This window comes from Pteropus medius, unplaced genomic scaffold, assembly GCF_902729225.1.
Source record: "Pteropus medius unplaced genomic scaffold, Ma_sr-lr_union100, whole genome shotgun sequence".
NCBI lineage: Eukaryota > Metazoa > Chordata > Mammalia > Chiroptera > Pteropodidae > Pteropus > Pteropus medius.
The window spans coordinates 16,890,856-16,904,313 of NW_024349796.1; positions in this window are offsets into that span (position 1 = coordinate 16,890,856).

Below are 13,458 nucleotides of genomic sequence, written 5' to 3' on the forward strand. Positions count from 1 at the left end.
GGCATTTAACAGGCTCTCTTGTGACAGCGCGGGGCCCGCTGCCACCGCAGGCCGGAGGCAGCCGAGTGACGAGTGACGGCCTTGGAGAGAGGCAGAGAAGCACTTGGGGACTCAGTGCCTGGGGCAGGGCTTCAAAAGGTGTCAAAGCCAATTAAATTGTAAAAGCTCTGTCAGCTTCTGAAAAGTCCCCCAGACTGGGACAAGACAGCCCGCAGTCAAAGGGCCGGACAGGACACTGTGACGGCCGCACGCGACCCTTAATACATGCACACCTGGCAATTTGCGACTCGAAGGCCAGCCTTCGCGATAAGGCTGTTCTCGAAAGGGGTGAACGCCTCCTTGGGGAGCTCTCCAGGTTGACTGCTGAGTGTCTTGAAAATCTTTATTAGCAGGCAGCTCCTGGTGGCTCCCACAAGTAAATTGTCCCAAACTATAACTATGAGTAAACTTGGGGACCAGTGATTACGGCCACAGAGAAGTTCAAGGTAATTGCCTAGTCTCCTGACCAGCAGCTCGACAGTGGCAGATAAGCTTCGCTTTCTTTGTCAGCAAGAAGCTGGACGAAGCTCCCTTTTCTGCCAACAGGACTTTGTGACAGTGATGAATTTGCAAGGGGCTCATTTCAAATAGTCACACCAATAAGCGGGCAAGTCTGCATTTTCTGTTTGGCCTTGGAGCGCGTGAACGGGGCTTTAAAGATTTTATCGGTTCGTGGCAAAGGTACCCTAATTTCAATTCATGAAATTCTCTCGTCCTTTCTTCTCTCTCTCCCTCTCTCTTTCCTTGCCCGCGGGTATCTGCGGTGGGTAGGACCAATTTATCGGATGATCGGGGAGAAGAAGAAATACGTTTTATAGCTGGGGGGCAGGATAGAAAGCAGTCCAAGTGTTTCTCACATATTTTGTTGCTAAGTAATTTTCTTGGTCTAGAGAACTTTTTTACTTACCAGATCAAGCAGTGCCTGGGCTTCGAGGTATATGGGTTCACGCCGAAAAGTAGACTGTTACGCAGGAAAGCTTCAAGCATGGTCGTTCTCAGAGGAAAAAAAAAAAAACCCTCCAAAAAATTACTCTTACCTATTTTTTTTTAGAGAGACCACTACTTAATATAATCTTTTTTTAAATCAAACTCTCTGATTATTCTTAACGTAGTACAAATTACTCTTTTGTTTCGAAAGAAAAATTAACCAGACATAAAATAGTATAGCCTATTACTGAGTATCGGTTAGAAGCTATCATTTCTTAAATTATCTTCGGATACCTCCTTTTATCAGATAGTCTGTAGACAATGAGTTGGAGGAGGAGGCGGAAAATTAAGGGACGCAGCTATCCGTTCCGCTTTCAGTATCGATCCTGGGCTCGGTCGTGCTCCCGTGACCAACAAAGCCACCTCGGTGGCTGAACCGAGGCGATCTCGCCGATACGGCTCTCGCGTGGGTCTGGGAGGCTCGTTATGGCTCCTCTTCATCCTCACGGGCTTCCCAAACTGTCACACGAGAGGCAGGGGACTCGATCAAGCGCACGGCAGTGACGGGCATCGTTTCTGCTCACGTCGAATTGGCCGCGGCGCGTCACAGCAGCACTGAGCTTCCGGGGGTGACCGCTCTGCCCTGGGGCCCGGGGGAGGAGGTCAGCCCTGGCCGCTCTGCCCATAACCGAGTTCCTTTCCTCTGTCCCTGTAGGACGGTCAGGCCCTCCTCCCGCCCGGAGCCCGTGACCTCAGACGGGAATACGGCTCCTTCTGGGATGGAGAAAGTCGTCCTCTCCTTCATGGTCCCTGGAGGATGGAAGGACAGGGATGACCTCGAAGCGCGCGGTCCCTGCGGCGTGGGGAGCGTGCCAGCTGCTGGGCGGCCCGGCTCCTGCTCCCGGGCCGCTGTTCCCTGTGGCCCTGGCTGGCTCCGCGTGCCGGACGGCTCAGTTCGCCCCTCGTCCTCCTTGCCTGTGCCTCTTCCCCTCTGTCCACATCCGCGGCCGCTTCCAGGGGAAGGGACACGCGCTCGGCCTCTGGTTTTTGTTTTCTGGCCGCTTCTGTCCAGAGGCAGGGACGGAGGCTGCCACGCTCTGGTCACGTTTACTCTGAGACGCCGCGCCCGCTCCCAGGGCTCAGGGGAGCACGGTGACCTCGCCGCCGGCCGGTCTGTGCCTCAACGCTTAGGTGTCACTGTCTCATTGTGCAGAATCGTCTCTGGGAGGCAGTCACTTTTCCGGCCCCTGCGAGTCTCCACGTTTCTGCATTCTTCCATCTGTTTTCACTCCCGATTATAAAAGAGTCTTTTTTTTTTTTTTCCAAAGAGAAACTCTTTTTCAAGATACCTTGTCTGAGGCAGCTTACATCGAGCCTCAGACGCTCCAGTTTTTTATTTAATCTTTCTTCTCAAGCAACGGGTTTATTCCGCAGAAGCTCTGTCTTGTAAATTATCGTAGGTGATGACATTACCCAGTGATGTGCCTCCCCAGGATGCGGCCATCCACAACTGCCACCCCCTGTAGGACCAGCGCTAAGCCTCTGCCACATATTTTAGAGTTTCTGTCATGTCAGCATCTGATCCTAGTATAAATAACTGTCTCAGGCAGCATGGATTACGCTGGGCTGTCCTAACAGACGGCCCAGAATTTCAGTAGCTTACAACGCAAAGGTTCATTTCTCTCTCACGCAAAGTCCCCTGTGAGCCTAGGACATCGTGGGGGCGGCTGAGCTTTATATTTCCTTAAGCGACATGGCTTTTCAATAGCCATGGCCGAGGAAAAGTGGGGTGCAGAGCTGAGTACCCTTAATGAAAACGCCCCTTCCTGGAAGCGACACGTGTAATTTCTGCCACTCTTAACTTTTGACAGACAGGTGCCTAGTCTTCCTAGGTATCCCAAAGGTGAAAAGAATGGGGTGTCAGGGAAAAGACACGTCTCCCAGATACTCTGAATTTGTGGCTTGATGAACGGGACACGGGTGTAAATGGTTGTCTCTGAACCTCTGTTATTATAAGCACTTTTTTTTTTTTTACTTTTTTAGAATTACTGATATAATCCTAGCCAACAAACTTTGCATACTTACTAACTTTTCAAAGGTTTTCATTTAACTTTTGCAAACAGCTTACATCTTCCACTTATTCCAACTCACTGTCCGAACGGGCGTTACACAAGGCTACTGATCAGGAGCTTCCGGGTGGTGTCCATTACGCATCCCGTCTTAGCGGGGACTCGGGGATGGACGGATGACCAGCCAGCACTTGGGTTTTGACACTAAATCCTTAGTCACAATGTCAAGGTCGAACGGCGGAGCCACATGGCCCCTGGGCCCCCACCGCCGGCGCTGGAGGGCCCGCCCCTTCCTCGCTCAAAGCCCTGGATCTCCTGAAGCTCATTGTCCCCTTTACCATCTGTTCTCGTTGCTCACCTACCGCCCACAGGTCACCCACCCGGCCCGGAGACTCAGCTCTGCTGCTGTCACGCGCCTCAGGAATCTCCGCTTCCGCGTAGGCCGCCCCTTCAGCTGAATTTTCAGGGCCTGAATCTCACCTTCAAAATCTCCCTCTCGCACCTGTCATTTCTCACGTCCGCCTGTGCCTTTTGGCACGTAAGCAGGAGGGAGGCCGAGTCCCTGCTCCTCGCCAGCCCTCCCAGGTCCCCGTCCCCGTGGGTCGGAGATCGACTCTCGTTTGGGGACAGTGTCTCCCAGACTTTCCCGTTGGATAGTAAGGCAGCCAGAAACGCCCGAGGAGAAACCCGACAGCGTTTCCCTCACGAACCCATTCTCGTTATCCGCGTACGTCTTACTATGTTTTACTCTTTTCAATTAAAAAACGCGGATCTTATCATAGAAACATAATAGCAATAACGTATACGTGACGTCATCCTGTTCTCGTTCCTGTGGGTTCTGTCGGAAAGGGAGCTGCTGCCCTGTGACGATGCCATTTCTTGTTTGAAAATAGTATTTCCTGTACTGAGAACCGAGAGGGAACGGCGTAAGCAATGTCAAAAATAAAATCTCACTGTTTCGATAGTTGAAAAAAACACAGATCTGAAAATGTCAAGTACTAAGCACTTTGAAATCCGCTTCAGATTTTGCAAAGGAAATTTCGTATCGATACCTGTCAAAGACCAGGATAATGTAATCGAAGGGTCTCAGTGAAGAAAAGTGTGAGTGTTAAAATGGACGGACGTATCACCTATCGTCTTCCTTCCCTTATTCACTTTCGTTTCTTCCTTCTCCCCACCGAAGATGCCCTTTTAGTTTTAACTTATCTGCGCTGCATTGTAATATCTATAGCAGCACATCAAGTCAAGGGCCGAGTTAACAGAATGTAAATGTAGAGAAAAATGCTATAACTCGGTTTCTTACAAACAGAACATGAACGTGGGATGTCCTCGCCTGCAATGCCAGGTATTTGCATCAAGACTTGTGAGTTTTCTGTTGACTGAGATTATGTTTTTATTTTCCAGCTCAAACTGACCTAAATAGATAAGTATAAATGCAGACTAGTTTGGTTAGTTTTAAACGAACCCAAATAATCTACAGAAAGTTTACGCAGCTTACGTAAAATCTCTTTGGCTGATGCCGTTATAGGTCTACCACGTTACACACATTTCATCATGGTCATCCGCGTGGTCCAGAAGACGTTGGCTTCTGTCAGAGGGCGTCTACATTGTCCGCTGACTTAATCATCAGAGTTATTTGTCTCCTGTTACTGTTTCTGGTGCCTTTCTAAGGGTTCTCTCAATTGGAGGTGACAGTAAACAAATTCAGAGACTCGTGAGCAGGAAATGTAACGTATCAAGTCTGATAATTGCAAACTACAAGGATGCATTCAGATATGGTTTGATCCAGGAGCTCCAATGGCATCATCTCTCTCTCTCTTCTTCCCTGCCCTCCACCCATCACGCCTCCCCCTTTGTTAATCTCTTCTGTGCTTCTCTTTGGTTCCTTCCGGTGGCAGTCGTGACAAATTTGAAAGCGCTAGGCTTATACCACCTGAAGGTCGGCAGTCTGATGAGCGACTTGCATTGACTTTCCAAACAGCTGATGGAAGTCTCAAGATCGACTTCGATTCCCAGGTCCTGGGTCACCTGGTTATCCGTGAACCAACCGGGAGACAGAATATTCTCATGGGCGAGGCCGGGGATCCAGGCTCAGCTCTGAAGCCGGGAAAGGTGCGGGCGGAGGCTTCGAACCCTGGGCCTCCCGGGCCAACGACGGATGAGCAGAGGCTCCCAGTGGCTCATCTGGACGCAGTGATTCCCCAGGGGGATGCGGGCAGGCAGAGGTCAGCACCGCATGCTGGAGAAATCGCCCGTCGGCAGCGGCAGGCTGGCTTTGCCGCCCTACACGCTTCTGTACGCCAAGAGCGTTTGATTCATTGGCTTCGCTTTCCCGAGTCCCAAGTAGCTGTGCAAACTGCACGATTGCTTAGAACAAGGCTTCATTCAGATCGTCATCAGTTTTGTTTACGAAAGTTCGGTTTCTAACCAAGTAGGAAGAGCAGAAAGAAGATAAAGAAATGGAAAAGGCTCTTCAAATCGGCTCGAGGTTGAAACGGAATGTTTTTTGAGAAATTCTGAGCACCTAATCATTGATTTTTTTTTCCCCCCACTTCCGAATCCTTGAGAATTTTGTGTAGACATTATTTCTCCACGGACACCTAATAAAAAAGAGACTAGGAAGGAGAGGTAAAGAATTTTAAATAGGTTTTTGAGCGGCCGCCTGGTTTGTATCGAACTCGCGCACTGATGTTCATTAGCCCGCCCTGATGTCTTTCGGTTCCCCGAACACAAGATAGCGCTGATTTTAATGACTGCTGAAGACAGGCTAGTGTTTGAAGCCGGTGATAGTTCCGAATCATTTAGGCTGAATCTCGTGTCTTCTCTGAAACAGTTAAAAGATGTGCCGTCGGCTGTTTGTATGAACTGGAGGGTTACGAAGAGACCTAGAAATAACAAACCGAAGGGAAAACGTTTTTGGATGTGTCACGTGCAAAATAACAACTTAAATCATTCAGCTTACATTGTATATTTTCAACGTATAATGACTGAATTTGCAGACTTTACGTTGTATGAAAATTTGTGTGGGTAACATCTAAGGCGTCGTTGACATTTTTTTTAATGAGATCAAATAATAATATTTCTTTCCTGAGAATGCCTAAATAGTCTACAAAGAGATTTAGTTTGCAAAGCGCGTTAGTGTTCGTAAACAAATTAAACACCAAACTTAGGATTTTAAAAAGGGTCCCGGAGCCTACTCTCGAATGGAGACACTGGGCGTGATCGGATCTGTTTGTGGAAGCGGCACCGTTCTCTCAGACTGTGAGTGCAGCGGTGGGGTGTGACGGGGCCGGCCAGGGAGATGCTTGAAGAACAAACGAGTGAGCGTGAGCGGGCTGGACCGGAGGATGGGTGACGGGGCGACGGGGAGCGGGAGGCGTCTCGGGAGCGGGGAATAGGGCGGACAGAAGATGTGGAAGCGCAGCACAGCCTGAGATGCCCCGAGAACCTGTGGCGTCCGTGGGACAGCAGCCCTGGGCCGGCCACTGAATGAGATGCAGCGGGGGCCAGACGCCCCAGCCTCCCAGGCTGTGCCCTGACCCTTCATGTTCTGTACAGTGATTAATAGTAAGGGAGGCTGCGTTGGCCCTAAACCTCCGAGCTGTAGGGTCGCACCCTCGCATCCCTTCCCCAAAGCCTTCGCTGCCACTCCCTTCTGCAGACCAGATCAAGCCCCCGACTCCCAGCCCTCAGCGTCTGCCTCCGGCGTGGTCCCTCCGGCGTGGTCCCTCCGGCGTGGTCCCTCCGGCCGGTTCTGCGCCCCCGAGTCTCTGCTTCTCTGCCCATGCTGTCTCCTTGGTGCTGGGCTCCCCGCCTGGAGTTCCCTGCCCCGAATTCCTAGCTGTCAGGCCCACGCCCAGTTTCGGGTGACTCAGATGCCACCTGCTCCATAAACATTTTGCTGATTCCCACTGCTTCTCTGTGCGGTTCCCAGGGCAAAACGTAGTCTTTCTCAGTTGCGGTTCGATAACTTTTATTTCTATCTTTCTCATAGCATTTCTGCTTCTCCTTGAATTTTGGTTCTATATATTCTTACGTGTCCATAACACATAATATACGTGTGTCTGTATATACGTATGTATTTAAGTCCCATTATTAAATGGTGACGTTCTAGAAAATAGGGACTTATAGGGCTATTTATGTTTTATTAGTTTAGTCTTCTAAGGAGCATCGAGCACTGTGCTTTGCAGTTAGCTAAGGCCGAAACAGAGAGAGGGAAGGGGGGAGGGAGGAGGAGGGAGCGGGAGGGGGAGCCGCATCATTGCAGAGTGTGGACAGATACTCTCCGCAAACAGGTTATGTTCGGAGAGCTCGCCCACTTGAAAGAACCCGTTTAGGCTTTTCAGAATCACATGTGACATGTGACATAGGTCAGCACGGCCATCTTCAAGTTGCTACTGACTGACTAGTGGCCAGAACAAAGCAGTGGGGCTTTATGACTCACTTTTCAAATTCCCGACCCTTAAGAGTTTGCTTTTAAGAAAGGTCTTATTTGGGTAAGAATTTTTGGCCCACTGTGACGGCAGAAAGTCTGTACAGAGCTGTTGATTTTCCATAACTGTTACCTCACCTTTGAAAATCTGGACGAAATTAATGTGACTAGTTTTGGAAAAATTCATAACATCCGATCCGCTCAAAAGTCTGTACATTCACCGCAGACATTATTGCCCGCTGCCCACACGCTTTTGGATGGCCAAAGGTCCTTGCGCGTGTTCATTTGGGGGCATCTAGGGACCAGAAGGTCAAGTCTTTGGCAGAAGCATTCAGTGGAAAATCCGTTCCCAGGTAAGCTAGACACGCCGACGCACGGGGCATGTGTGAACTTGATGGACAGATTTAGGGCCACGCACCGCGGGGAGGTCCGGGCTGAACTCGACGGCTGCCCAGACGCCGATGTCAGTCCACTTCTGGTCAAGGGCACGGCACGTGTTGGAGGCCCGGCCCCTTGACCCACGCGCGGCCACGCAGGCACCGTAATCATGACCACATTCCCCGAGCGCCTGGGGACGTTCATCAGAAGGAGAACCTGACCCAGACGTGCCACTGTTTCCGCTTTTCCAAAACCGAGCTACGAGTTGTGCGAGTCTCAGTCCGAAGGGGAGGCGAGCGTCTCCCCCGGCGCTTCTGCAGGCGTTTACCTGGCGCTGGCTCTTGAACGTAAGTGTTTGTGGACAGCTCCGGGGGGCACGTCATCCAAACGCTGTGCGATCGTGAGACGTGGCTGGTCCCCCGGGCCCTGGAGGCACCAGGGCCGAGCCGGGTGCCCAGACCGTGCCACCTCCTCCTGCTCCCTGACCTTCCCTCGTGTCTCCCTCCCCCCTCCTCCCCTCTCTTCCTGCTCCGGCCGAATCGATGACGCTTAACTGCCACTCATTATCGGTCCCGTCGGCAGCATTGAAAAGCGAAGCAGCTGTTTGGTGCTGCGACCTTCGTTTTTCTCTTCCCCTCTCTCTTCCCGATGCTTCTTTCTCTTTTCCTTTTCTTCAGTACTTTTAGGGAAATCTGGTAACATTCTTTATAACTTTGATCTCTTTAGGCTCTCAGGTAATTTCCTGTATAAAAAACACTGGCTTTCGATAAGAAGAAACTTTTGATTTCATCTCCATAAAAATCATAGAAATTAGCATTTGCTTTGAAAACATTAGTGCATATGTCTATATGTACATCCATCTCCCTGTCTGACTGTCTGTCTGTCTGTCTGTCTATCTATCTATCTATCTATCATCTATCTATCTATCTATCTATCTACCTATCTACCTACCTACCTACCTATCTATCTATCTATATCTATCTATTTACCCATCCATCCATCCATCCATCCATCCATCCATCCTCCCACATCTGAATATTTTAATTTCCATGGGACCTCGGGCTTACAGAACCCGTAAAGAATTTCATTCGACATTTGAATCCTTTTATACGGTTCTCTCTGCTCCCGCGGGTCGGTGGCCCAGTCTTCTCTTGAAGCTCCCTGGCGTGCTGGGGACGTCCCCCATCCCCCCGTCTCCCTCCCCACGGGGAGGACCTTCTTTTCCTATATCGAGGCTCCGTCTGCTTTTCTCTCCTGCCTCCACGTCTTACTTTTCCGACTTCCCCCCTTCATGGCTATTTATTAAAGACAACTCATTTTTTTTTTTTTTAAATAGGAAAGCACTTCAGATATTTTCAATATCTCAGAAGGGCACACAAAAACCATTAAAAATGACTACTTCTGTGAAGTGGAAATAAGAATAGGGGATGAGGGAGAGAATTCTAGAAATCAAGACTCACTAGATTTAAAGCCTACACTTTCCTATATTAACTTAATCCTTGTAATGATTACTAGTGTTTTAAAAAAGCTTGTGTTCTTTATGAGTCTCTTTTTTAAAGATATAAATACAGTTTTTTTTTCAACTTTTTCTCATAGAATAATTCTCTTTAGGCCCAGGCTTTCCCCCTCTAAATTTCCTCTGTTCGTGCTTCTACTTTCTTTTGAAATGTATTTGAGTGTAGTAGCCAGAAGGGAACCAAAGTGATGAATTTATCTGATGGTGATCTGGTCGCGTGTGTGTAGATCGCCATGCATTTATTCACATGTTGAAATTAGACAACATTGTGCAGCACAATAGAGCTATCCAGCCTCAACAGATGGACCAGAAAATCGATGACAGCCACTAAAACTGAAACAAAAAAGGAATTTGGGGAAATTTCCCTTAAATAACAATATAATAGATTATTTTCTGCACAGAATGGAAATGATATGATCTTGACTATTATGTTGCGGGATTTCTGACCTAATTGTTTTGACTAAATGGAGAAAAAAAAAATCTAGCATATTACTTTTCTAAATGTAACAGGACCCCAAAAATATGTATTAAGGATATTTATTACTTTTCAAATACATTATTTTTGGTACCGGTTTTATGATAAAACGTCTACTTTTCTTAAGCAACATCTTGTCTATTTTAATTTTTTAATTTGACTAATTTAAAAAATATTCTCTTTGGTGACGTTGAGATGTCTCATATAGTAACATCTTAGAGGATGAACACAGTGCTTCCTTTTGTCCCTCCAAAAGACCAGTGTTTTATGGTGAAATAATGGAAAATTCAGTGTTTATACAAAAGCGACATGCGAATGTCATGATTTCCACAAAACTAAGGAAAAATGTCACTACTATGTCAGCTCGGGTTAAAAATTGAACATCTGAGGCTAGTGACTGAAGTCAGAGAGGTCCTAGGACTGATGAGTAGGAGTCGCATGGAGGGACGTTGCAAGGTGTGGCTTTGTGCTGTTGACTGCATGAGTCAAGTTGTGACACATCTGTGTGGCATCTCATGAGAAAGTCGGATGGAATGGAGTCAGCCTCGAGTTTCAGTTCTGGTGAAACCGGTGAGCTGAGCGTCAGTTAACCTCTCCATGCCCAGGTCTTCATCTGCGAAATGAGAAGATTAAACTTCAGGAATAGGAGGCTTCATGCCTCTGACCTTCTGGGAGTCCCTGGAATCACTGTGGGCCATCGGAAAGGCTGTGTCCTAGAGGAGAACCTACCAGAAGTCATCCACAACAGGCACCAGCAGGCTTCTGGGTCATCGTCATTAAAAAAGAATGTAATAACCATCTTCTCTCTTGTAGTAGGGAAAAGACATATGAAGGGAGAAGGTATAAAAGGATGATTAGATCAGTGCTGATCTAATCACCGTTCAGAGTGGGAGCATGTTCCTGTTGTGCTTTCCTGATCACAAATCTATTAGAAAAAGGGAAAATGCAGAGTTTCTATAAAAGCAACACGGAAAAGTCACGATTGCAAACTTTCTCTTTTTTTCGGCATCTGCAGAAAACTCTAGCTAGAAGAGCTAAAGATGATGAACCTGTAACTATTCGCACTTGAAAACGGATGAAAACAGTTCTCAGTATCTAGTAACTTAATGTTTGTTTTTAAAATAGTTTGAAATTGTCATGAAACTCGGGGAACATTTCGCATTCGTACCGTATCATGGGGCATCGGGCCTGTCTTAAACTGTGCGATATTTTCTGTCCAATTCAGCATTTCGCCAGATTCCGTTTACTATTAGAAAGAAAACCGACGTAGATGCCGCCCGGATGAGGAAGCTGTCAGGGGAGGTGACCGTGGGAGGGATGGCTGCGGCCTCCATTATGGCTCAAATTAGCACACTCCAGAATGCGATGCTGTAGAGCGAACTCCTTTTAAAACTACTAAATGTGAAAGGTTCTTATCTTACTCTCGTTAGAAGAATTCTCCTGGATGTTGGAGAATTTCAGGGGGAAAAATAAAAACAATTTTTGAGGTTCTTGGGATAGAATCTTTCTTTGTATTTTCAAATTAAGTCCATTCTAAGTAGCAAGTTAAATTGATTGAGGCCAGATTTATGAACTTTGGGGTGGAGGGGAATCTGTTTTCTGGAAAATTTTTGTGGGAAAGTGGAAAGTTAAGGAATTATGCTTATTAAGAAAGAACATTCAAATAAATAGAGAATTTAAAACATTGCTTGGTGGACAACGAACAGTGTCCATTGCTCACATACTGCGGGGACAGTCTTTTGGAATTAAAATTTGTTCCTTCCTTCAATCTATACCTTAGAAGGAAAATCCTAATTTTTAGAATGTGAACCCAAGAAAAGTATGTCTACAGAATAATGCAAATGATTTTATCATCCTGTCTTTTTAGTGAATTCTTTTCATAGAAGAAATTATTCTGAAGTCACAGTGAAGAATTCGCTGATGCTTCGTTCGCACATTCCCCGCTCCCTCGGTTGATATAAGACTGGGAATGGGTTGAAATAAGACATGAGAATAAGCATTCGCCCATGACCGTAAGCCCTTCCTGGCTCTCTGCTGGCCAGAAATAACAGCAGAAGGTTTTTACAATAATCTTGCTTTGGGGTAAAAACAGGAAAGGGAGAGGCATGTTAAAATTAAAATTTTTGTGCAATGAACAGAACCGAAAGAAAATAGTTTTCTATTAGTTCGGGGAAAATTAAAATGGACTCCTACTACCCAAATGACTCACTTACTTATCTGTGAATAGGAATATTAGCCTGACATGTCCTTAAAGTGTTATAAAATTCTTGTTCATTTCTTTTTCTCTGATCTAGGCTTCCAAGCTAAAGTGACAATATTTAAATCTCCACCCTGCCCTACTTAGAAAACTCACTTTGCTGGAAAGATAGGCTATTGCCTGCTGACATCAATTCCCAAGATCGGATCCAACATTTGTGTAATCAGGAGATTTCCCCAGCGTTTCCGAGGGTTGAAATAGGTTCTTAATACCTTTTTATTTTGTAATCACACTTATCGTCAACAGTCAACATTTACCAAATATGTATTATTCAGCATTAACTCCATGTTATTCCAAAATCCTAATTCTAATGCTTTCTAAGTGACAGCGAAGCCCCTGTTGTTTGAAAATATGATATTATTTCTCGGATTTTGAAGGGAGGGCATTGTCGTCTAAATGGACGGCCAGGAACAGATGATCATGCCTTTTGTGTCTTCCTTTTGTGGGTACGCTTTTGGGGAGCACGGTACACACGTCTCCTGTATCTGCCTATCCCGGCCTTTTTCTCTGTCCCTTAGGAAATGGACGAAACACTTTGTTTTCTTTTTTTTTTTTTTTTCCCCAATCAGTCTTCGTTATTCTTTCCAGCATGGCAACCTAGGGCTAACAGCAGACATCCGTAAATGCTAAGCTTTTTCTTTAAGGCTTTTCTAATTTTTAATTAGAAAGCCAAGCGAGATTCCTGCCATCATCCACAGGAGTGTGACTCTCCATGGTTACCTGTCACTCGAAGCGCTCGGGCTCTGAGGAACGCTAATTAGCCCGAGAAAGCACCGTCATTGAACTGGAGAGATGGCTGCCGAAGGCGCGGCTCGGTGTCATTCAGGCCGGTCCTGCCGTCTGAGCGGAGGGAGCCGTCTGACAATGCCGAGGAATAAAGGAAGATGGGAGGTGGGGGGCGAAGGGAGAAACGACGCCCCAGCTCTGCCGTCTCTGGATCTCGGCTCTAAAGTGGCTCCTGGAGGTAACCTGGATACCACGTCGATACCAAAAACATCCTTTCTTTCGCCGGAGGAGAATGAACGCGGCGTCTGCGTGACAGTCTCTGAGGTGGCTGATGCGGTCGGATCGTGTGAACGTCCGTCATCCGGGATAGCGTAACGGTGAGGATAGGTGTATGTCCGAGGGAAATAGCCTTTTATTTAAATGACAGGGGCGTCTGAGCCCAGATGCTTCCAGGATGCTTCCTGATTATTTCTGGAGAGAAAGAGAGAAAGTTCTCGGCATGGCAGTGGCCCCATCCCCCATATAGACAAACATTATCATTTAGACAATTTAAAGAATATAAGCTTTAGACTATAAAACCTTAGACCATGCTTATAATAAAAGTTAAATGCTAATAATCACATTCCAAAGAGGTTTCAC